Source organism: Zonotrichia albicollis, chromosome 2 (genome assembly GCF_047830755.1).
Source record: "Zonotrichia albicollis isolate bZonAlb1 chromosome 2, bZonAlb1.hap1, whole genome shotgun sequence".
Taxonomy (NCBI): domain Eukaryota; kingdom Metazoa; phylum Chordata; class Aves; order Passeriformes; family Passerellidae; genus Zonotrichia; species Zonotrichia albicollis.
The window spans coordinates 95,752,737-95,778,621 of record NC_133820.1 but is presented as its reverse complement, the minus strand read 5'-3'; positions in this window follow the sequence as shown (position 1 = coordinate 95,778,621).

The following is a 25,885-nucleotide window of genomic DNA, read 5'->3' as shown; positions in this document are numbered from 1 at the left end:
AAAAGCAATTCTGCTTTCCTTCTTAGCCCATAATAAATCTGTACCTGGGACTGATTAGAGAGCAACTGGAGAGGTGCTGCTTTTCTTTCCAAGGTCTATCAATGTTTTTTCTTTTTTTGTTCTTTCTGAACATGTTTTAACAGTGGAATTAAGAGTGTCTCACCATCTTTGTGGTTGTGTCCCACTTGTTCTTCATTTACAGAAGTACAGATTTCTTATAAGTTGAGGAGAGAAGAAAGCCCAATGTTAGAAAATCAGGATGATGTTTGAAAGGACATGATAAAGGAAATAATCCTGATGGGAATCCCTTCATGCCTGCATAAATCTATGATTTCTTGAGTATCATAGGAGCAGTATTTTGAATTGTGCTTTGTCTGCTCCAAGCCTGATCCAAATAGTGTAGCACAATATGAAAATGCTGCACCTTTAAACCCCTTAGAGAAAACCTTCATAAGGTAAGTATAGCTTTTCTGTACCAAACTAAATGACTCACTGCATTTCAACTCTGTCTCTTAAACTTGTTGCTTCATTAATGTCTGCATCAAGCATCTTTGGAAAAATTTACCATTGCAGTGAGGGAAAAAAGCCTTAACTACAGTAATTAGAGTGTAGCATATGCCCAAGACCAAAAGAACGACGTATTTTCTAAAATTCTTTGTTCACTTTTATCCTTACTGTTAACAATTCGAATAGTCTCATTACCAGGTGGCTGTTGTGCAGGATGATTTTATCTCAAGCAGCTGTTTTCCTTTTCTATTTTACTCATGAGAGCAGAGCAAGAGGAAAAAAATAAATTTAAAATAAATAAATAACCTTTCCTAAATTCAATAGAACACTTTAGGCAGAGCACTTGAGACAGATGTTGAGGAAAAAGAAAACATGGCCTCTTTATGATTTATTCCTTCCCCTCTCACAAAATTGTCATTAACCCCTAGAAATTGGAAGACAGTAGTAATTATTTCTGACTGCAAAACAGTGAATAAAACTTTATTGAAAAGCTCCTGCTAAGATTAGTTCTCAGCTGGAAACTGAGATTGCCATGTGGACAATGCCATGGCATAACATGCATGAGAAAAGAAGCAGTGAGGAAACTAAACAGGCATCCAGAACATGGGAAATAAAGGGATAGTCCTGGGACTGTCTCAGGTGAAGTGTCTTGTGTGCTGTAATGGGCCTCTGCTCATGCAGAGAGGGTTTGGAATAGGCAGCTGGTGGTGGAGAGCAGAAGAGGAAGCTATTAGAACAGTGTGGAAAGTTAATTACTTGATGTTAACCCGGAAGATAAAGTTTAATAAAGAGGAAAGCTGTCTTTATGGCGGTGTTTTTCTTGAGTGTTTAGTGTTCATATTTTAGTAAAAGCCACCGAGCTAATAGTCCTGAAAGATGACCTGTCTCTTGGCAGCAGAACAGTAAGAAGGTGACTTGTAGTAGGCTGGCTTCCCTACCAGCCTCAGCCTGAAAAAACTTCTCTGAAAAATGCAAAAGGATGCAGGTAACACTCTAAATTCCAAGCCTATATTCTTCTTAATGTTTTGTTAGGAAACCCCCTTGTTTGAGGTGTTTTTCTAGCTATTTAAATGATCAGGAACCTCAGAGGCACCTTGCTTTCTCTGTTGGCAAGATATACAGGGAACCTTGGTGGAATGCAGGTAAGATAAATTCAACTCCCTCTGCTCATTCAGCCCAGGAAGCCATACTGGAAACAGTGGTGCAAACTAGGCATTTGTCTGCTAGGACCTGGCCTGCACAGTCAGTGCTTTAATATGTGAGCACAGCATAACTAACCTGATTACCTATTGTGGTTCTTTACAGGCCAGATTTCCTTCTGTATGGAATAATGACTGCACCACTATTTGGGAACAGTAGGGAATTTAAAGCAAGAACAGTGTTATAGGCAGGCAGAAGGAAGTCCCTGAAGAACAGAGGACTTACAGATGGACTAGGAATATTCAGGCCTAATGTCTGGATTTAATTTAATTTTTATGCTGTTGTTAGAGACAGCCTGGAGTTTCTCTAAAGAATAAGCAAAGATACTGTCCTTTTACACTCCCAGGAGCGTAATCTTAAAAAATGTCTTCACTGTTTTTCCAGTGGCTACAGCCTCCCATCACATTGAGTTACCCTGTATAGTGAGGACATGTGGGGGGCATTCAACCCTCTGGCTCCAAGTGAAATTGGTACTGGTTGTCTCTCACCTTCCACTCTTAAAAACACTTGACAATTTGACATTCTCACTGCTAAGTGAAACTGACAGAGGCTCATCAGCAATAGGACATTGTTATCAGCCCTGGCAGAAATCATACCAAGAGCTTTATGCGAAGTGATGACTTGCATTTACTTCCAGCAGGATGAATGCAATTGGGTGTCAAGTGTTCCCAGTGTATGACTAGGGAACAGTGAGGAAGTTACTTAAAGAACTTGTGTTCTTCCTGCTTCCATCTCAGTCATCTTGGAAATAGATTGCAAATTGCTTAAACCCTAAAATACTGCAGAGTAAATGTCTCATTATTACACTGTAGTATGATATGACTTGGAAAAAACCTTAATATGCTTCAATGATTGTTTTCAGATGTTGGTCTTTATCAGAATCAAGATGCTGGGCAAAAGATGAAGGCAAATTGCTAGTACCACTCTGTTTGCCAATAATTCCTCCTTTCTTTCTTTCTTTTTTTTTTTTTTTTCTTTCTCTCTTTGCTTCCTTTCTTCCTTTTTTCTTTTTTTTTAAGGTTTTTTTTTTTAATCTTGTTGTATTCATGAGACTAGTTGAGCAAGGCACACTGCACTGACCCCTCATATCTGGGACAGGTTTACAAACCCTGTCTTTGCCAGAGTGATGGAAAGCAATTCAGATCTGAGGGCTATAAAAAGCCAAGCTGAAATGAATTCTGTCAAGTCATAGCTGAATTTTTCTTGCAGAAGAATTCTCCTTTCCCTCTACTACTGCCACACAGCTCTTTCTAAATGGTCCAGAATTGGCTGTTTAATATCTCAGAATTCCAGGGTCTGGGACTGTTGGGAATGGAAGGATTTTATTGATGCCAGCTGATGGTGCTCTCATCAGGTGAATGGAACTGTGTTGAGAGCCCTTGGCTGTGTGACTGAGAGACATTCAAGTCCCTCATCGAACAGTGACCTTGGAGAAAAGTGTACAAAGAAATTAACAGAAGAATTTCAAAAGGGTTAGGTTTCCATCCCTGTCATCTTATTTTGTGATACTCACTTAATAAATAAAGAGCTAGATTAAATGTTTTCCTCTCATTCTTCTGTTACTGTGCAGACCTGCTGACAAAATTAAGTAATGTGACATTTGACTAAAAAAACCTGAATGAATGTAGGGCCTACTCTACTTAAAAAGAGTGATTATCACATGGAATAAAATGAATTGCTGTAAAAACCTTTACTCAGCAAGTGAAGGTTTTTCATCTTCCTCTTTCCTGGCAAGAGATTCTGGTTTTGATGCTTTTAACCCTTAATTTAAAATGCATTTCCAAAGTAGAGGTAGATTATTTGAAAAGCCATCTAAATAATAGGAAAATAAGAGCCAAAAAGACCTTCCCAAGGAAGAAGCCATCCACTGTTTTTTTGTAGGTTGTTTTGTTTTTTTTTTTCCTGAACATGGGAACTGCAGAGTCTATGGGTAAGAAAGAAAGGTCTCCAGATTTGTCTCTTGCCATAGCTGTAAGTCTCATGGAAGTGCACCAAGACAGTGTTATCTGCTGGCCAAACCTTAGTCCCTGGAGCCTCAGAAATCCAGAACCACTAAGTTCTTCTTCATATCTTTGGCAACCACTGGGAGAAGCTTGAGCAAAACACTAACCCAAATAAACAGGTGAGAGAGTGCCTAACTGTTATCCACATTATCCTTTATTTTTCCTTGTTTTTTAGGTGTGTGGTGCTGTAGGAAACACCTGCATGGGGCTCTGGTCTCTTTCTACCCAGCTGACTGTTTTCAAGCATGCACTGGCTTGGGGTCAGCCCTCGCAAGCAGGTGTTTTCCTTCAGAATGGCTTTCTTGTCTGAATCCAAGTGGATCACAAGGGCCGAACTTCACTGCCGGAGGTCACGGGTCAAACACGGCAGCACGGGGTCCCTTGGGTCCTGTGCTTACCAGGTGTTTAATATTATCAGAGGTTATTTGCTGAAACCGTGATAGAGTGTTCTCAGTGATTCAAAATAAATTTAACGAGAACAGTTTTAAAAGCCTCCACATTAGAGGATGTCTGTTCAATGGACAGAGAGGTTAAAGTTAATTCGATCAGGCATATGTACTTTCTCCAAAAAGGAACATATGCACTCAGCGGCTTGGCCCCATTTGTTGCAATTTTGGGTCTCATTTCCATTTGCAAGAAAGATAACTACTTGCATATGGAAGCAATAAATAAGAGAAGTCATTAACATTTCTCTAATTTAGGGGAAGAAAAAAAAAAAGTCTTAACGAAGTAATATCTTTGCCAGGGCAGACAGAAATGTAAATTGGAGATTGGAAGGAAACCTATTAAAGGAATTGCTATGTTGCTAGTCTTTTTTAATCTAATGAATTTATGAATTGCCACTTGTTAGGTCATAGACTTCGTTAATTTCCTATGTGTTTAGTTAAGGAGAGAAGGTATGGGGCAGGAGGAAGGAGGGGTGAAAGGCAAATGCTTGTGAACAATGAACCTGAGCAAATATTTTTGTACAATGTGTTAAGGCTATTAGGTTCAAAATTTTTCACTAAACTCAGCTATATTTAAAAAATCTGAGAAAGATTACTCTGTACATTTACTGAACAGGACAATGTAAGTTTCTGAAACTTTTTTTGTGCTTAGTCATATGCCCTTGGAAGATGTAAAGGGTTAAAATGTTGTGACATTTGCTGAATAATTTTATTGAAAACATGAAGAATTTTAAGAGAGTTCTGTTACATCATGGTGCCAATTTACTAGTCATGCATCTATGGGTCACACTCTCAAAAATTATAACTAATCAGATGCCTCTTGGGCTTTCTTTGGTACAAAGCATGAAGAGGAATTTTCACTCTCTTTTTTCCTGTGGATTGCAGAAGCTAAAATAGATACTGAACCTTGGTTCTTAAGAACCTTAGTACCTAAAGGTGGGAATTCTTTCTGTTCTTTCTGGTTTTTTTGTTGTTTTTTTTTTTTTTAAGCCAGCTTTTATTTTAAAGGGAATGACAGAGGAGGACAAACACCAAAAATATTAGAGTAAGCAAAGAAAAATAACTTCAGGTTATCTTTTGTATAATTATTCAACAATGGTTGGCAAATCAGTGCCAACCCTCTCAATGCACTGAAAAGGTAATGGACTGGTCCTACTTCCATCAGTCATTGCAGGCCTTCCCATGGATCCCTGTCCTGAGACACATAGACTGAATGAATGATGGCAATTCAGTGGCTCTTTAAAGTGTATGACTTGGAGATTACAGTGCTAACAACTGCATCAACAATTGCTCCCGAAACATGCAGCAGGGAGCTGAGTGAGCAGCATACTGAGCCTGCCACATCGATGCTGGCTACCTGCAATTTCCTTCAGGAGGCAACCAGGTATTGAAAGCAATTTCTGAGGTGGCTGGATTCTTGGGTGTTAATGAAAAATGTTCAAATAGCAACATGTTGATGTACCAGGTGGCTACTTTCTCATCCTTGAGAGCTGTGGGGAATTAATTCTAATAATGTCCCTTATGAATGAGCCAGTGAGTGTAGACTGGAATCTAAGTCACACACATATGCGTGCATGCACAAGCACATGCACACTCCTGGAAATTCAAACCAAACCTTGATGAGTTTAGATAAAGTCCCCACTGCACTTCAGGGTAAATCTGTACTTAGTGACGCTTCTGGCTCCACTTAGACCACTCAAGCTAAAGAAAAAACCAAAACACCCAAACAAAAAACAATCCAAACTCAAAAAAAAGGCAGGTTTTGTTGCATTTCTGGCATAAAAGGAAGCAGAAACTAATGGAAATTGAACTAAAATGTCTGTTTTCAAGAGGCCCATGCCTACATTCTTGAGGGTTCAGATAGTTTGGATAAACTCTGTACAAGTATTTTAACTTTTTGGTAGGTCTTCAAACTGAACCTCTGAACCTTCTGAGGTTCAAAGGTGGCTTGCCACTTTTGTGCTGCTGTGGAACTGGACTCACTCTGCTTTCTCAGGCTCTTGATACTGAAAATATTTACCAGGTTTGCAGAATCCAGAGAAATCATGAGTGTGTCCTTTGGGTTTATTTCACAACTACAAGGGAAAATTTTCTGCTAATGAATTAGTCATCAAGAAATTGAATAACAGTTATTCAGAAGCAAATCTAGGCCTGAGGAGATCTAACCTTGCAGAAATGTCCTGTTACTGACCTCCTATGGAAGTTAAACAAGCCACTCTGAACCTCCTTGATATGTTTGTGAAAGGGGAATGTCTGTGTTACAACAATGAACTTGTTATTTGTCAGATGGTATGGAAATGAGCCCATCAGAAAGCCTACAAATCTACTAAGCAATTCCAGAAGGATGAGTAGAATACTGTGGTTTTAGTTGGCTAGTCCCAGGTACAATCCAAGGAGGAAATTCTTAGGAAGCCTAATGGACTTAAGTTACTAGTTCGCTTGGTCCTCAGTAATATTTAAAACAGCTTGGATTTTAAACCACATGAAAAATGTGCTCTTTCCACTGGCATGAGCCAACAACTCAAGAAACTACATCTAACTCATGTGCCAATAATACAATAATTATTTATGTTTTCAATTATATGTCATAGTCACTTCCATGTGTAAAACTGAAAAATGTATGCATGCACCCTCAAAGAATTATCCATGTTTTTCTTAAAGCAGGCGCTGTATCTTTGAAAGAGACCCCTTTCCTTTTGACCTAAGTGGAATAATTCCCAATGAAGTTTCTGTGAGTCAGAGTGGGAGTCCTTTTCCTCTTCTCAACATGAGCAGGCTACAGTAAAACCCTCTGAAGCTGTGTAGACTCAGAGGCTTGGCTGATGCTGTAGTGACTATGGAACTATGGAATTAATTTGGGACTAAGGATTGTTAACACCACCACTGGACCCAATATGATGGCCTGGAAATAAATTAAATATGTCTGTGTTTAAATAAAAAGGAAGGGAATCTGAGGTAAGGGGGCTTTTAAGAGAAATGGCTTTGATAACACTGAAAGTTTTTAATTACTAAACTCTGGAAATTTAAAAAGCAACTCATTCATCTAACTTAGAAGACACTCTCAAAATCATGTCGATCTGAAGCCTTAGCTTCAGTGCCTTACATGATCTTTCATAAGATAATTTCTAAAGAAGTTGGGCCTCTTAGGCACAGTGGAAAAAACTGAAGTCTTGTGTATCATGGGCTAAAAATATTAGTTGATACTTATGACAGATATCAGAAAATGTTGGGCATTTCTTCTAATTTGGACTTCAAGATGAGTGACCCTTCAATGCTCTAATTGTAAAGGTCAGATCTACCTACTATAAATAAAGAGCACTTTGATGGGCTGGTTAGATTTCAAGCACTGAACTCAGCAAAACCTGTCATTCATCACCTATCATTCTACTCTGAAAGTAACATATATTCCATATATTTAGTATAAGAAAACATCTGTTACACTTATGCTGAAGGACGTGACTTTATGAAGATACAATAAAATATTGTAAAATTACTTTGTTTCTCTGTTGCATTTTAAAGTACTTCATGGCACAGTTTAGATTATGAAGTGTTATCACAGTCCTAGTGCCATGCTGCATGTCTTAAGTAACAGGAAAACAGATTACTTTTATAGTATTTTGTGTGTGTTCTAGCCAGTCATGTCTTTTCCATTTGTTCTCTCTCTGTTGCCTTAGAAAAAATATGAACAATATCTATTCTTTGTTTTCCATATCAATGGTCACTAATCTAATATTAAATTTCTGTACTGTGATGCATTAAATTTCTGTGCTGTGATGCATTAACACTGAAAAATAATCTCAGTATAAGAAGAAAAAATACCCCAAACGCGCAGGAGATTGGTAGTGCAAAAAGATAGAAAAAGGAAGGAAACTCTTTCCTCATTTTTGTGGAATACAAATGCATTAACTTTTTCTCTTTTTTTTTTTTTTTTTTTGATGATTACTTGTATCTGTATGGTTTATAGAGCTCTAGACACTTGCTATGTATTTGATTTCTCACTTAAACATAGTTTCACAAACAGAAGCATTGTACAGTTGCAGTATTCTAAGCACCAGTTAAAATAATTTTAAAACCTGTTCAAATAATTTACGAAGACCTACTCACTGATATGAATTGCCATGTTTTGACATTTACTAAAGAGAAGAGCATGGAATGAGGCAGAGATGGGGAATATCAACTACATATCTGTGACTGGCTCTTCAAATAGCATGTAGCTCCCATGACTGAAGTTGGTCCGGCCTTCTTTTTTGTCATCATCTTGAAATGACTGTTTCAAAAATGAGATTGAAAACAACATCTAAATTGTACCTACTAATTACTTGAGGTGAACTGAGTAGTTGTAGTTTAATGTAAGGCATTTCATTGCTTGTCCAAATCTGGTGGCCCAAAAAAGACCCTTTACACTTCTTACTGCCCATGCAGCATCTGTTGTGTCATTTGTGCTTTAACAGTGGTCTTCACTGGTTCAGTTGAATTATGTAAGTGCTCAATGCTATGTGTGATATTCGAATGTATTAAAAAAGTCCTCATGGCTGGCAGAAGCATAACAGGAACTTTGGGGCACATATGACCCCTAGAGCCACAGATGGAGGCCAGGTGAGGGTATCTCAGGAGACAGGAGAAAGAAATAGACAGATACAGTTTAAAACCTGTATCATCAAACCCACTTGGAAAGTGCAAAGGTCTTCCCAAAGCCCTGTGTCTTATCTGCAATTTATAAGCAGACATTTTGAATACTATGGGGTGTCTCATGCAGTGGCCAATGACAGCATTTGGGAACACAAATCTTGTCCTCTGGAATTACTGAAATGATTATCAGGGTTAAAGTTATTTAAAAGAAAAATAAAAGTTCACCTTCTAGCACTCAGCCTAAAGTGGGCTCCTGTTTTTCATCAGTTGAAAATCCCTCTAGATTTCTTTGCATCTAATCTTAGATGCCTTGTAGTAACCATATGCATAAGGCTGGCATGAGTGGCATGGGATCAACACACCACTGGTGACCCATCCATTACAACTCCATTACTGGAATGGTCTGGTCTATGTCAGGAGAGATGCTCTGCATGCGTTGATAACAACCATGTCAAAGGGTGAGCAATGTATTGACAGCAGTTGATTGTGTTGACTAAAACTGGAGCACAGATACCAATCTGGGGACGCCTGCATTTAAATATTTGTTGTTTCAGATGGACTCCTGCCTCAACTCCCCTCAGCTGACAATGAGGTTGTTCCAGCACAATGATTTTCTGGTCTTCATATGTCAATCAAACTTTTGCCTTAAGTTCCAATCCAGAAAATACTGGTCATCTGGTGATCAGAAAGGTATTTTAACTAAGGACTTAGCTTTAAATTGTCTGACATCATTAGGATTGTTCATCAATTTGCAGGAATCAATGTGTAAAACTCTTTTTGACTTCTTTCATTATAGCCCAGGCCTATTTCTGATATCACATGAGCAAGATGCCAGAACAAGAAAACCTTGCATCGGCTGAGGTGGTTCAGTGACTTGGGATTTGATTTGAAAAATCTTATTGGTCAGGTTCAGTAACTGAAGGATGAGCTTCAAATAAGGTAAGTCTAATGAGTTGCTAATAAGGTAAGTTTCTAATGAGGTAAGTCTTTACTAAATTGCCCCCAACCCGGTAAAAGGCACAACTTGATTTTTTTATCTCTTTATGCATACAGCTGCCAGTGCTGTTTTGTGTTTCAATTGTAAATAACAATTTTATTAGCCTTCTCTTTGGGGACTTTTGGCCATTTATTAGTGACGTTCCTCGATACAAATTGTTGCATAGTATTTATGTATGTTTCCATGGACCCATTTGCTGTCAATTGATTTCACATTCAAACCATCTGTAATGACTCATTTGTTAGGTCCAGAGTCTCATTGTTTGCATGGACTACTTGTATTGATATCATTAGCCTTGAACAACCTCAGTAGTCCTGTTCATGGTCATGAGCTTTTAAGTTATAAGCTCAGTTCTTATCAGTGTTCATCTGTCAAGTTTTCAGTCACTTCTAATTAGTCTCAGGTTAAAAAAAAAAAAAAAAAAGAAAAAAAAGGAACATAGCAGCAACCACCCCCCACCCCAAAAAAATATATATAACAAAAAAAACACCAAACAATTGTGACACATTCTTACTGGCCATGATTCCTTCTTTGTCACACACTCAGACAATCATTTCCATGTCAACAGTCCATGAGCATTTTATAATGTCTGAAATGCTTCTAAATATGAATTACATATCTGAAAATTATTAATGACATTCTTGGCATTCCATTAATGTTATTTATTATTTATCGTGTGTGAGACAGAACTGCCTAGAGGCCTTTGCAAAGGATCAAGGGCCCGTTGAGCTAATCTCTTGCTAGGCATATCAATCCAGATGGATAAGCAAATGCAGGAGCACATGGCAAACAGCAAAACCTGTTTGTCAGTTCAGCATCCCAGCCTGCAAGATACAGTCGTAGCACAGAGGCAATGGCACAGTTCATGCTAACTGGCACCATCAGCTGTCACAGCTGAAAGGACACAGACTGAACAAAATCAGGCTCGATTTGGACTTATTTACTATGAATTGCCTCATCTGCTCTTTGGCCTGCATGATCATGTTTTCTAAAGAAGGCTTTGAAGGCAGGAGGAAGTGTATTTTGAACCTGTGATATAGAATCAGAGTGTGGCTGAGTGGAATAATTAGACTGGGAAATGCAAAATTCATCCTTTGTACCGTATTATTGCACATCATCTTATAGACCTCTTAATTCTGATGAAAGAGGAAACCAATAGTAATGTTGTGTTGCACTAATTTTGTGAATCCCAGAATCTCAGAATCAGTCAGGTTGATTAGTGGGTCACCTGGTCCAGCCTTCTTGTTTAAGGAGGGTCATCCCTGAGTGCATTGCACAGGATTGCATCCAGACAGTTCTTGAATATCCCCCATGTGGACTCTCTTTGACAGGGGTGGCATTAAAATACTCTTCAGGTCTCCACCACCAGAAATTCCTTCCACCTGCTATCAATAATATATTTGTTGATATTTCTAATTTCAAACTCTCCATCTTCTTCATTATTCGGAGGAAAACAACCAAATGTTTAGGACTTACCCAGTGACCAGGAAGAGTTTGTGCCAATGATTTGTTCTGTTGCAGGTCTCTGCCATGAGCTGGGGTGACTTGTGTGGGCTTTCTCAGTCTTTTTTTTCAATGTGCATTTTATGAAGAATGACACCTTCCTTTGGGACCATCAGTATTCACGAACTTATTTTTGATTGGTGGCCTCTGATTTTCATCTCCTGATCTCTGACATCACTTTTAGCAGCCTTTGTTTCATGGTGGCAGGAGAATGAGGGTGGGGAGGCTGGTGATGTCAGTGACCAGGAGTTGAATGGTGGCAACAGGGTTGCTGTGTGAGGCTTTTGCCAAAAGCCACAGTCTTTTATTAACCATCAAAGTTTCTCCCTTTAGACTTCTCATGCTCAAAGGCCTCTGAAAGCAGCCCAGAAAATACATCTGAAATCAGGAAATTTGCAAATGGCAACAAGGCCCAATAGCCAAATAAAATAAATGAGCTGACCTAGGAAATCCTTGTAACTTGCCACCCAACAACAATAAACCAGGCCCACAACACACAAAGTAGAAAGGAAACAAAGAAGTCTTTTAATTATTTACAGTAGTCTGATTGTGGCTCAGTAAACATTGGTCAAGGACTAATAAATTTAGCCTCAGTAAAATGGGCTTATGCAGCCATATATAGCCTGTACATTTAACACAGCAGCTTTTTTGACTGGTTCCAGCCTAGCATAAATAAAACCTATCTAACAGAAGAGCTGTTTACCTGGGAGATGGTTTTCCACCTACCAGTTTCACTGCAGTTATTTTATAATTAGATATATTCATTAGGAAATTTTGCCTTAAAGGGAGTAGTCCAGGGAGGCTACTTTAGAGACAGAAAATGGTGTGCTGGCAGACAAAAACCTCCTGTGGTAGGGACAAGATTGTCCCACTGCATCCAATGGCTTCTCCTAAGTCCTTGGTCTCTTCTCTGGGGTGACTGCTTGTACCTCCTAAACATCTCTGAGGTGTCTCTGTGTCCTCAAGAAAGCCCTTGGCTAGCATGACTCATCCAAAGGACAAGGTACACTGGCAGTGAATGTCTCTGCCTGCTCTCTGAAGGCAAGGCAGGGCACTTGGGTCTGGTGGAGCTGGGCATGAGGCAGACAGGAAGCTCAACTCGATGGGCCCACAACCCAGATATAGCAAACAAACAACTGAAGAAAACAGGAATTTCCAATATATGGGCTGATTTGTATAAAACACCAGCAAAACCAAACCCAAAATTCCACAAATTCTTAAATGAATATGATTTCTTCTTTATTGGAAATAGCATTTCATTTTGACCACACTAATCTTTTTCAAGAGTCTTTTAATAGATTGTTCCTTCTTTTGCATCAAATCTTCAGCCTTAGCTTTAAGGCTCTTTTTGTACTTCCTGCTCTTTAATCTTCCACTGGTCCAGTTCTCCTTCTGGTTTCATCTTCTGTGTTCCCTAAATAGCTGCAGGCCTCCTCCAGTGACTCTGGGTACAACATATAAACAAGCTGTTATTCAATTCACCTATCTTTCCTTCAGAGAACATGCCTTCCTGCAGACCTAGTCCTGGTCTCCTATCCCCTAGTTTTTTAAACTGTAGTTTTACCCCAGTAAACTGTATTTTAAACTGTATTTTAAAACTGCATTTTACTCCTAGTCAGTAAAATACCAGCATGACAGCAGCAGTTCACCTTTCCTCCCTTCTTCCCCTGCCAAACAGTTAAAAAGTTGTGCAATAACCAAGAAGGGCTGCTTCCTTCTGCTGCTTGTGGCTTTTGTAGGCAGCATCAGTCCTGTTAAGCAGAGAAAGTTATCGCAGGAGACAGGGCATTATGCATTGCAAATCAAGAACTTGGTATTATGTAACAATCTGAAAAAATATGCAAGTATGGTTTGAATGAGATACAACAATTGCTGGGTTACCAAACAGATAGCCAGCCAGGAAAGTAATTACAAATACAGATAGAAAGGAAAAAAAAAAAAAAAAAAAAAAAAAAAAGACACTAGGGAAATGTCTTACAATATTTTCTGGTAATCAGTCAGTAGTTTTCTGTCCTTAACATGGGTCAAAAAAAATCCTACAGGTTAAATTCCATTGGGCTTTATGTTATTTTTTAATAAAAAAATAATTTAGACAAAGCCCCAGAGGAAAAAAAGTCAACAATGTAGTTATCTTTCAGTATATTCAGATGATAATTGTTATTTGGAGCATAGGATGTGCCAGATGGTATCACTTCAGCAGTTTATCTACTTTCCAGTGACAGGCTATATATGATACTGATCACAGAGAGTTTTTCTAACACTCAGCAGAGAGTTTATCATAAACACTATTAGCTCTTTTAATAGCCTTTCTCTTAACTAAAGTGTCATTTTCATTGAGTTTATTTAGTACTGCCATTTCTTTGGCAAGGAAGAGAGGAGCAATATTTTAAAGAAGTGTACACATAGAAGGAATAATTTCAAGTAACTCTATGCAGAAACCATTGACTCTGTCACAAGGAAATCTAATGTGAAAATATACTTTTAATCAAATCAATCTTATCCATATCCATGTTTTGACAGACTTAAAAAACTCCAGAAAAGACCCAAGATTATTTCAAGGAGAAAATCATCAAATCGATTTCATTTTGCTAAAAAACTCCACCATTTTCATTTCAGTGTAATTTATTTGTTTTCTTTTGAAATATTGCTTTGTTTGGTTTATTTCCCCAAGGTAACTTAGCAGTGGAAAGGACTTTTTCATCCCAGCAAACCTTTTTTTTTTCAGGGATTTTTTAATCTGGTAGCAAAAGCTGATTACATGGAAAAGAACTTTAATAAACAAACAGGCATTCATTCTTCCATAACTGTTATTATCTGATGTGGCCAATGATTGATATTAATTCATTTGGTTTACTTTAATTGGGACAAAAAAGCCCTGATAATCTGAAAAAAAATATTGAATCTGGCAGTCTTACATGACCTTTGGCTGTTAAGGTGGATCTCCATCAGTACTTTGCATATTGGTTTGCCTCCTGTTCCAGACAGAAGTTGAGAATTTAGATCCCCATTTTACAGAGACATCCTCTTTGGAGGATAAGAAAAATATTTAAATCAAAGATATTCTCTCTCCTTGAAATTTGTTGCTGGCTGCATTATTTGCCCCATCTCACTCCTGCTACCTGTGAGTCCCATTTCACTCACACCAAGGCAGTCCAAGTGGCAGGAGAACAAACCAATGTCATGAATTCTGCTCTCAGAAAGGGAGCCTGATAGAGCACATCAGTTTCTCTAGGCTGTGCTGTATGCGTGTGGCTCTGCTATGCTTTGTGTGGCTCTGCTATGCTTTATGCCCAAACCCCAATGAAGGACAGTTCTTTCTTCTTGAGACACAAGACTGCTACCTCTCCCCTTCTATTTCTGTCTCCATCTTCTTGTCTTTCATATGCACCACTCAAAAAATTCTGCAACCAAAAAAAAAAAAGGTTAAGCACTATAAAAATGGTATATAACTTAGCCTATGGATAGATTTTCTTTCCCCTACCTACTTTATAGCAATGCCTGAGGCATATGACAGCAGACCCTCTTCTTTTCTAGTGATTTATGGACAGCATTAGACCACTAGCATATTTTTAGTTCCTCTCTTCATTCTGTGCTCATGTCAACTTGCAAAGATTTATTTCTCTTTCATACTTTTGCCCAGTGGGAGTTAAAAAAAGCTGGAGATTTAAGTCTTAGCACCAAAATGATGTGAACAGTTTTATCTGTCCTAAGTCCTTAAATTTGTACTACATGCGAGAAAGGAAAGAGAAGGGGAAGAGAAGGGGAGGGAAGAGAAGGGGAGAGAAGAGAAGAGAAAAGAGGAGAGAAAAGAGGAGAGGAGAGGAGAGGAGAGGAGAGGAGAGGAGAGGAGAGGAGAGGAGAGGAGAGGAGAGGAGAGGAGAGGAGAGGAGAGGAGAGGAGAGGAGAGGAGAGGAGAGGAGAGGAGAGGAGAGGAGAGGAGAGATGTTGTTGGTCTTTCACAGAATGAGAAAACCCAGAAAGAATGGCTGACCAATTTATAAACATGAATAATTAATTCTCAGTTTTATTTACACTTTCTATGGGTTCATTTAGATTTTTAATGAACAATATGTTGAATTTCAAGCAGTGCAAGATATTGTCCTTCTACGAATGTTGTGACCTGGCACAACTGGCTTTTACAAATTATTTTTTCGAAGAGGAAGAGACAGTTTTGAATATTTCTTTTTTTTTTTTTTTTTTTTTTTTTTTATCTGAAAGCTCTGCATTATTCAAAGGAAATTGAAAGATACCCAGGTACAGACATTTTCTAAAGGTTTCCACATTGTCCCAATCCTGTTTTCATAGAGTCATAGAATGGTTTGGGTTGCAGGGGACCCTCAAGTGTCATCCAACCCCTCTGCAATGACAAAGGATCTCTTCCACTAGATCAAGTTGCTCAGAGCCCTGTCCAACCTTACCTTGAATGTTTACAGGCAGGTGCCAATTACCACCTTTCTGGACTACCTGTTCTAATGTTTTACCACTCTCATTTTAAAACACATATTCTTTATATAGAATCTAAATTGACCCAACTTCATTCCCCCTTGTGCTATCACAACAGACACTACTAAAAAGTTTTGGCTTGTCAAAACTGTAATGTCACCTTAGACTGGCATTTCTGTTTCCTGCCTTGGCTGCAGATGCTGAAATAAAGGAGAGGAAGTACCATTAGGATGTTTGTTCTGTGTAAGAGGGAATTGGAAAGTGCATGATTTGAAATAATCTTTCTTTTCTTCAGTGATTTTTGTCCATTTTGGGAAACATGTTCCCCCTTCCCAACTCTGTCTTGAAACAGAAGTGCCCTCAGCTGAATAGCCAGAAGTGATTATTCAGTATGAGCTGGATTTACCTCTGAGTGTGCTGGATCAAATTTATTTCTCAGTGGTAATTGCAATCTAGGTGTGTTATTGCAGTTTCTTCATGACTGTATTCATGGCTGGCAACAAAACCTGGGAGCTGGCATTGAAAGCTCTTCCCAGGAGGCATTCTTCTTTCATTTTTGCACTATTTCCTTGATTTCCTAGAAGAGATGAGAATCTGAGGTGGCCTTGCCAATGATTCTAGGTGCCCGTGCATTAAAATCTTCAACAATCATTTTGCAGATGTGTGGAATGATTATAATGCTGTATTTGTAATTACTGTGGCAGTGATTTCAAGCTCAGTTCCATATGTGCTGTGAGTAGAATTGGGAATTTGATTAAATAAGTATTGTACAGAACTACTTATTGGAAGAATATTTCTTTTCTTGGTGCATCTTTGGCCATCCTGAATCCTTTGTTCCAAAATTGCAACATAAGTCTTGTCTAACCACAAAGATGAGTATTTCCTACACAGTGGAGAATGTGTGTATGAGAGTGGAATGCCACCTTATTAATCATATAATTATCAAATAAAATAAAGGAATATGCTATGAAAGTTGCTGGGATGCAAGAAATTTGTGATCTTCTGTTAGAAGTGTCAAAAATTTTCCCGTTGCAGGAGAAGGGCATTGCTGCTCTGGTGCAAAGCTTTGCAAGATCTCGCCTATAATGCTGAACCACTGCCCAGGTTCAAAACCAATAAATTCATCTTGAACAGGGTGAGTTCACATGGTCAGAGGAGGAAGAGCTTGATTAGAAGAGTAAGACTACAACTTGCATAGCTTAGTGGAGAGGGGATGTAAGGAATGTGTTATTACACCAAAAAATACAATTAAAGAATGTGTATGTGTAAACACACAATAGAGAGAGAAAAATTCTTTAGACTAATTAATAGCATCAAGTAAAAGAAAGCCCTGATACAAAAATGAGGTTCTGGTATAGCTTTGAGAGGATATTCCAGTAAAAGGACAGAAAACTCTAGTCAGACAACTGGGAAGCGCGCTTGATGACCTATGAAAGGGAGCACCCCCTGGTGCTCCATTCTTATTCTTTTGGAAAGTTTTCTGTCTAAAATGCAAACATTTCTGTGCATTCATTTTTATGTAGTAGTGACCTGCTAGGGCCAGTATAAGGAAATTGCTGGGCATGTGATGTTTGACCTTTGTTTCATCCCCAATGTAGTCATTCCTATGTTTTAATCGGGATCAATAGTATTGTCTTCATCACCTCCAAGATGAAGTAAATTATGGGAATGGAAAGGTCTATTTTATTTTTACATCTTGCTAGAAATCAGTGGTTCAGTGATTGCCAATATGTATGCGGGTTCCTTACAAAAATTTGTATTTTTATCACTCCCCCAGGGTTGGATGTTGTTCACAGTCCTTGAAATATCCACCCTGTGAGAAGCAGTGATTTCCATGAAGACATTTAAATTTCACTGGTACTGTCCTGCTGTTTCAGAACAGTGAACCAAGGGAGTGCTCAGCTAAATCTCTGGTAATAATGACAGCTTAGGTTTGATAAGCTCTGTCCTTCTTCCCTTTCTTTTAATTAGGTAAACTAGCATTGTTCCTTACTGTTTTGAAGAGAAGGATTGTCTGAGGTTCCCTTCTTAGGTTTTTTTGTGGTTGTGCCTGGCATTGTGACAGCCTTTTCCTCTGTTTTAATAGTGACTAGAATATATGTATTTTTTTATTTTTCTATTTAGGTACCCATATCTCTAGGGCAGACTAGTACTTTGGTGTACAACACTAGCTAAAAAAATCCTCATAGTTTAAGTGAGGCCCATAATGATATGAATTGTAATTTTGACTGGGATTTATTCCAGGACATTTACATTATTAAGGCCATTTCATTAAATGCATGGATGATTTTATTCTTAAATCTTCAGTACAAAAGGAAGCTCTCAAAATTTCTCTGCAGCTTAATGCCATCAGTATACATAAATTTCAACTAAACCCAAATTTTATCTCAATATTTATTTTATTACCAGTTGATGAGTCCATGGACTGAAGTGCCATTCACAGCACAGGGGTGCTTCATAATAGACTGTTTTGCATAAGTACTAAATAATTTACATATATAAATTATATATCAAAATGCTCTCTAGAAACTATTCAATTCAATGATATTGTTGTTTTGTAGCCTTTAATACTTTGAGTCTTTAATTTTTAAATCCAGCACCTCTTCCAAAGTAAACCCACAGGAATTTAATTTTTTTTTTTTTAAGAATTGTACTGACTTTGTTATTAAGACAAAAACTTGAAACTGATTTTGCAGCATTAAGGGAGACACAGATGACTCCATCAGAAGTTTGGGCTCATGAAAAAGATTTCCTTGAAAAAACTTCACATGAAAATTATTTAAATATTTAAAAAATTAATCATCTAGAAAATTGTCGTTGTTCAGAAATGTAATTTGATGGTCATGGAAGTACTGCTTCAGCGACTTCAAGAACCTGCTCTGTTCAATGAGCAATGAAAGTGCTACACTCGGAAATGGAAACAAGAAATGAAAAGCAGTCAGTAAGAAGAAGGATATTATCCCACCCAAATTTACAAAATTTATAAAATACCAGCAGAAAATTAAGTACAGATGATTGGATTAGAGAGCATCTTCTATAGTTTTGCCAGAGGGTTTTGGAGTTAAGATTGAGTGGATCTTTACAATGCACATTACAGATTTTTCATTTGTCGGCATAAACTGCTGAAGAATAAATATTTGTTTTAGATGATTAAGTGCACTGCATATTAATGATGCACTGAACATATAAAACAAATCCTGGTTTAAAATCAGTATTTAAAATTGTTCTATATATATAGACAGGACTGCTTACAGCCTTCACAATGAATGTGTTAAAACATTGGGTCAGAGCTGCCACACTATTTTTTAGCAAATTTACCTATTAGTATTTATGTAAGTCAAGACTAGAATATAGTAGCTTAACCATGCAGTTTTTAAAGCCTGAAATTTTAGACACTTCCAGCCATGGATGAATCTGAATGTCTTGTGTCATGCCCTGCAGCCCTTGTGAATGTCTAAGACAACATAGAATACATAAAATATTACTGAGTTCCTCTGAGTGATTCCAGCCTTAGATGTCCTTTTCAGGATGAGCACACAGCTCTCTACACTCCATACTCTGCATAACTGGGCATGCTATGATTTCCTGAACACAAGTATCCATTGCAATCAGGCACGGCTTAGCATGCATGAGAGATTGTCCATCAGATGTAATGTGTCTGCAGGAGATCCACACCCTTTGCAAGGAGGCAAAATATAATGTCTCATGGTGTGTGCAAATTGAGCTCTAGATCCTGTTCACTACTGTGAGAGCTTTCACACCTGTCTCAGATGTAAACACCTACTTACATTTGGTTCTTAGCTATCTGCAATCTGGTGCTGAATCCTTTTTCCAAAGCTAGGGGGAATTAATTTTGTTTCTAGTAAACATGTAAATAAAATCTGTCATTTTAGCAAGCTTTTGCTATTACAGATGGTAGTCTGCCATGGGGTTAGAAAGCTGCGCTACCTGTTTGCTTTATTTTTGACTTACTGAACTGCATAATATTTTATGTTTTGCATAGCCCCCAGCAGAGCTAAAGCATTGCAAAAAACCCCCTTTGCTCAAAAAATTTATCTTACAAGAATGGTGGTGAGTTCAAGTCTGCTAGCAAAGGTTCTTTAAAACTGTAAAAGAAGCAGACACCAAATCAAGAGGACTAGTGCAATACACATTATTTTGACTGTCCTAGCAGTCCCTGGGAAGGATTCAGTAGCCTGAACATAAGTGTGTAGTGCAGTTTGATATTTCCCAGGATACCCAAGACATCTGCATGGGCTGACAGGTATGTCACAGGACTTACAGGAGACCTGTGTCCTCCCAGACAGGCAGCTGGAGACCAGGTGGGTCGCCTGAGATGTCTCAAGTGGCAACAGATGCCAGTGTTTAAGCAATTGAATTCCACCCTTTGTGTACAATAGAAGCTGGACCACCGTATGTGTTGCCTTGTCAGACACAATGCAGCTAGCATGAAAGCTTTCTCTCTGACAGGAATCACCATCAATGATTTGTCTTTTAAACTAGGCTTAATAAATTATTAAGAAATGAAACCACATGCATTAAAGAAGCTTAGGCTGGGTTCTGAGCTAATATAAATTATTGCAGCTGTACTGACTTCAGTGAACTGACTCCTTTCTTTTAATCAGCTGAGGACCCCACTCCTAATGGAGCGTATGCATGCCTTTTACATCTCACATCCATTGACATGGGATTTCCTGGAGCCAAGAACATGTGCTGCTTGGCAAAGTGTGTTGGGATACAGTTGCTGTCATTTGGGTAGCTTCAGATATTGCACCTTCCTTAGGCAGCATTCCTGTGACTTGCAGCTGCCCTTCTGAGTCACACAGAACAAAATTAAACAAAAAAAGAAAGCAAAACGCTCCTTAACTCTGTGTGGGAGCACATGTCCTTCAACCACTGCAAAATTTTTTCATAGCAATTGGGTCAGATTCCTGAGGGCCTGATCTTTCAGGAGGATGTGGTTAGTGGCTGTACTCCTTATTCCTGTGAATGCATCCTGGCACATGTGGTGGAAAAGACGTATGGCCCCATCCAGGGAGCATCCCACTGCACAGCTTTGTCCGTGGAAATTAGTTCCTCCAGCAGTATATGTGTCGTGTATCCATCCTGCCCTTTTCTCCATTAGAGACTGCAAAATTGGGGATAAAAATAAGCACCTATTACAATAATATTGTTTCTACTGCAATGTGAGCAGGATGTTGGGACTGAAAAGGAACTTTTTTCCCACTGCTTAGTTTTAGCTTTTTGTTAAAAAACCTGAACTAGTTCTTGGTTTTATAATTCCTAAAAATTCCCCAAAATTGGCCAAGATTGCTTTCGAGATCAGAGAAGGGCAGGTCAGACAAGCAGATGAAAAATTTATGTCCATCTAATGAAAACCAGTCTGTTTCATTTAGGCTGATAGTATAGGCATCTGCCTGTTGGAGGCATCTGCCTGTTTCTGCAGCAGCTCCAAAGAGCCTAGATATTAGAACTGTACATCAAGAAGAAAATTTGGACATATTTTAGGTGTTAAATTTAGTTGCTGTGGATTTCACCCTAAAACCTTGAAGTATGTACTTTATCTCTTGCAAGGAGGAGCTGTATGTGAGTGACCAGTTTCTTAATTTTTCAGTATAAATTGTCAGTACCTTTTGGAAAAAAAATAACCAACAAAACAACCCACTTTGTAATAAGCACTATTTAATTTCTTTTCTCTTTTTATTGGTAGGCAAGATATTGGTGTTTTAACCTGTTTTTCACTCCCCCCTTTTTAAATATAGGTAACATTTCTTCAAGAAGTATATGCTTTTATTTTTATAAATGGAAAAGGGAATTTATATACTATAAATGTAAGGCTTTGTGGTTACCTGTAGGAGAAAAAACATAATCATATTTACTGAAATGACTGTCAAGCAATGGCAGCTGTCAGACCAGGCATGACAGTAGAGCGGAGATATCATATGAATTTGCCAAAAGCCCATTCATATCAGCATTTAGAATTACAATTTTCTGCAGTATTTAGCTGTTTGTAAACTATTTTTGGCTGAAAATCAATTTCAGTTTTGACCTATTACACAGTTACCTGCTTCTCTGCTCTCCACAAAGGGAGAACTGGCTTGGCATAATATTTAGGTACTTTTCTGAAGAGAGCTATTTTCTGAGTAATTGGTTCTGGTTAATGTGTGAAGGCTCAGACATGAGCTTCCTGAAATTTATATGAGAGTTACAGCTTAAGGTGAGCTAAATGCCACTTGTCCATGAGCAATGCATGGACAGCTTGGGTCTGCTGCTGCCATCAGGTCTGTAACACATGCTTCAGCAACGTTTGGTGATGGAGGGCTCAAGCTGTGTTCCAGCACATGGGTGAGGTGGAGCCTGCTGCAGCACCTTGAGGGTTTCCAAAGTGCTGGGTATGCTTTGTGTGGTGGTGAGATTCTCAGCAAGGGAAAACAACTGGCATGTTGCTGTGGTGTGCCAGCCTGGAGAAGAAAAACCTGTGCCTACACCCTCAGCCTCTGGGCACTCTGTTTCCCTTCTTTGGTGTACTACACAAGCGCTGTAGGAAGTGAGTCTTGTATTAGTGCCAGTAAAGCTGGACACTTTCTGTGGAAGAAAAACAGTGCCTCATCCTGGATGCACCTCTAACCATGCCAGTAAAGTGTAAACATTATCATGGGTTTTCTTACCATGTAAGAAGAAGTTTGGATTTGATTCACCAAAAACTTTATTCAAGGTTCACAGAATAAACTAGTCGTTTTTGTTAGCATTACACTGCTGTGAAAAATTAGGGTTGTGTGAGGGTGAAACCTGGTTAAAGTTCCCCTACAGTACTCCCCTTGTTCTAACAACTTACCCTTCCTCATTTCATTTCCCACATTGGATTATTTACCACCTAACAGGCAGGTTATCCTATGTTTGGATATGATTAGATTCTGATTTACTCAGCCATGGCCTGATTTTACATTAAGCAAGATTTTCCTGATTACATCATAAGCTACTCAGTGTGATGTAAACATTTCTTTGTCCTGCATGTCAGATACTCTTCATTTCATAGCAAAAGATATATAAGAAAAGATAAGTTTACCCAGGGGAAAGTGAAAACTAAAACTAGATGTGATATGTTTTTGCATGAATCAGAGCAATTATTTTTCCTTTTTGACTCTCTTCCTCCAAGACATACTCTAAGTTTCTTTTTTTTTCTGTATAAGAAGTTCTGTTCCTAATTTGAAGAACAATGGCATATGTTTATATGAGTTTAGTCTAAGTAAGAGAAACAGCTTCTTTAAATCCAGATGCAAACTGTGTTTAAATATCTATCCTTCATATCAACTGAAAATTGAAAAAGCATGAACTGAAAAGAGATTAAAAATTCACCAGAGACTTCTTCAATGAAAAACTGATAAATACATAAGAACTGTAAAGAACATGAACCAAATGTCCAAAGATATGATACTAATCTGATTTTAAATTTATCTGATATATTCTGGAAAAATGAGAAGCTCAAGCTTAATACAGCATTTACATGCTGAGATTTATTTTCTAGATTTTTTTGTAGTAGAATGACAATAATGAAACCTAGAAACACATGAGCTCCTATAATAAAGCAATTGGCTAAAAAGGTAAAATACTGTATATAAACTCAGTTATTTCAGTTTTTAAAACATGTTTGAAGTTATATAGACATAACAATACTTCTAGAAAATTATTTTAGAGATTGAGTGTATTTTTCCCTTTGCAAGATAATTGTACAGTCTGTTTGCAAAGCTGGGAGTCAACAATCTAAATTGAATAATTTTATAAAATGTATCTAATTCTCTTGATTTCCAGTGGAATTAGATATAATTAGTGGAATTAGAGCTGAATTTGGCCTTTTTTACACTCTACCATGGTGCTTGATCATCTTGTACTTCCAGGATACCATTAATTCTTTTAGTATGTTAGAGAAATTTTGAAGGATATACCCATGTAAACCCTTGGATCTAATTTGAACCATCAGAAATAAAAAAAAAAAGATTTAAATTTTCTCCTTTCTAATAATTTTTATGGATCTAATTTGAACCATCAGAAATAAAAAAAAAATATTTTAATTTTCTTCTTTCTAATAATTTTTATAAATCCTTGAATCCTGCAGGCCTCTTTTGATGTATTATGCATAGATTAGGTACCCCCTTTCCTTCATCAAATAATCAACATATGCATATTCATCTATACCAGTTAGAGTGCTAAAATCTAGGACAGTGCTTGGAAACGAATGTATGATATGGTTCCAAATCCTTCTTCTCAAATAGAAATTAAATAGATCAAGTTCATCCCCACTGGTTTCTACAGAGCTACATGAAGAATTAATTTATCATCACATACCTAAATGGAGTTATTAGTAGGCACTTAAAAATTTGTTTATCCATTTCAAAGTAAATAAACACTCCAGTCAAAATTCATGTTGAGTATAATTTAACTAAAAGTGATTAGAATTTGCTAGGAGTAAATGCGGTCTCCCACTGTCAAAAATGTTCTCTGATTTACTTTGTGAGCTGAATTTAGATCAATGATCAAGACTTCCCTGGGAAGATTATGGGCTAAAACAAGTGATGAAATTAAGGGTTATATAAGTAGCTCACTGGACTCATAAAAAGCAACAAATTAGTATACACAGCTTTTATTTACACAAGTTTGCTCTTAATTGAGATTCAAAGACTTTAACCTTAAAAAGATGAAGAATGTGTGCATGAAGAAAAGACAAGTATAAAATTAATGAGGTCTGCAATTTTTCAAACTTCCATTTTGCTTGTCTGCAACACCCCCACTGATCTGGTTGGGTTTTTAAATGGAAGTTTATATAGGGATATCTTGTCTGGAAAGGCTACTGCTTTTTTAACAGATGCTTATTAAAGAGTTTCAAGCAGATTATAATTAGAGTAAATTCTGCCAAATACAGCATTTCTACTTTCAATTAGCAATTTAGAGACTTCCTGGGGCAGAGATTATACCATGTCCATGATGCTGATAGCCACCAATGAATGTGTACTGCAGGTCTAATGTTTGAACACATATATATTTGACCTCCCTTCTGTCCTGGGCTCATGCCTTCCCTGGCAGAGTCATGTTCTATGGGAAGACAAACTATGGGCTTCACAGCCTGCCACACCTGATCGTTGCATGCCCCTTCAGCCTGCTCTGGGATTAGAGGCACTGTGTGCTGCCTTTTCAAAGGCAGATCATGAATTCAGGACAATGTTTATAGACACCTTTTCAGAGCAGGTGATTGCGTTGTACCTCAACTTCCTCCGTAGCAAAATGGTGCTGAGTAATATTTAATCACCTCACCAAAATACTTTCAGATATACTGATTAATAAGGAAGGTGGGTAAACACAAATATTTTGATGCTGTATAAGAACATTTTAAACTACATGAAAGTTGTACATATTTGTGAAATTCAGTGATGTCCTTGTGGAAGATGGCATGAGATACATGCTAATTAACCCTTGGGAGGATAGCGCTGTACAAACATGAGCAAGGAACTTGAGCAAGTCTTGTCCGAAGACAATTTTAAACCACCAAATAACATGTACAGAGTTAGTACAGCATTGAAAAGCTCATGTTTCTCATTAGTTTTTGAGGCACATTGCTTGTAAGTGGAGTTTGTCAGCTAAGATGGGTAATTGAGCTCTGTCTAGTCATGGGTTGAGCATGCAGTATGTTGATGTAAGCTCATAAGTGACTTTCATTTACTAAACTGGCACACAGCCTTCAGACTGTGGATACTTCTCTAAAATCCCATCTAAGATAGATGATTTCCTTTCAGATTCACTTAAGCAAAGATGTTTGGCCATGTTTAATTTGCTAAAGTAATTTCCAGATGAGTAGTTTCCTCCAATTGTCCATTAACATTAAGTGAGATTAAGGGAGCTATTAAATACTGATTCTTTTACTCAGGAGATGTCTATGCCTAGACAGCTTTCCTGCTGATATTTATGAGAAAGCTTATGATATACTTATACTTCATATGCTAAATATTTTAAATTCCTCCAAAGAGACAAAGCAGCAGGTGGCTTTGTACTCATTACAAGAAAATCTCATTTTGCTGTCCAAATTAGCTGTGGAACCAAAACAACATAAAATGTACACCCATCTCCCTGATAAATGTTGACAGAACCCTCTAGCCAAAAATACATCC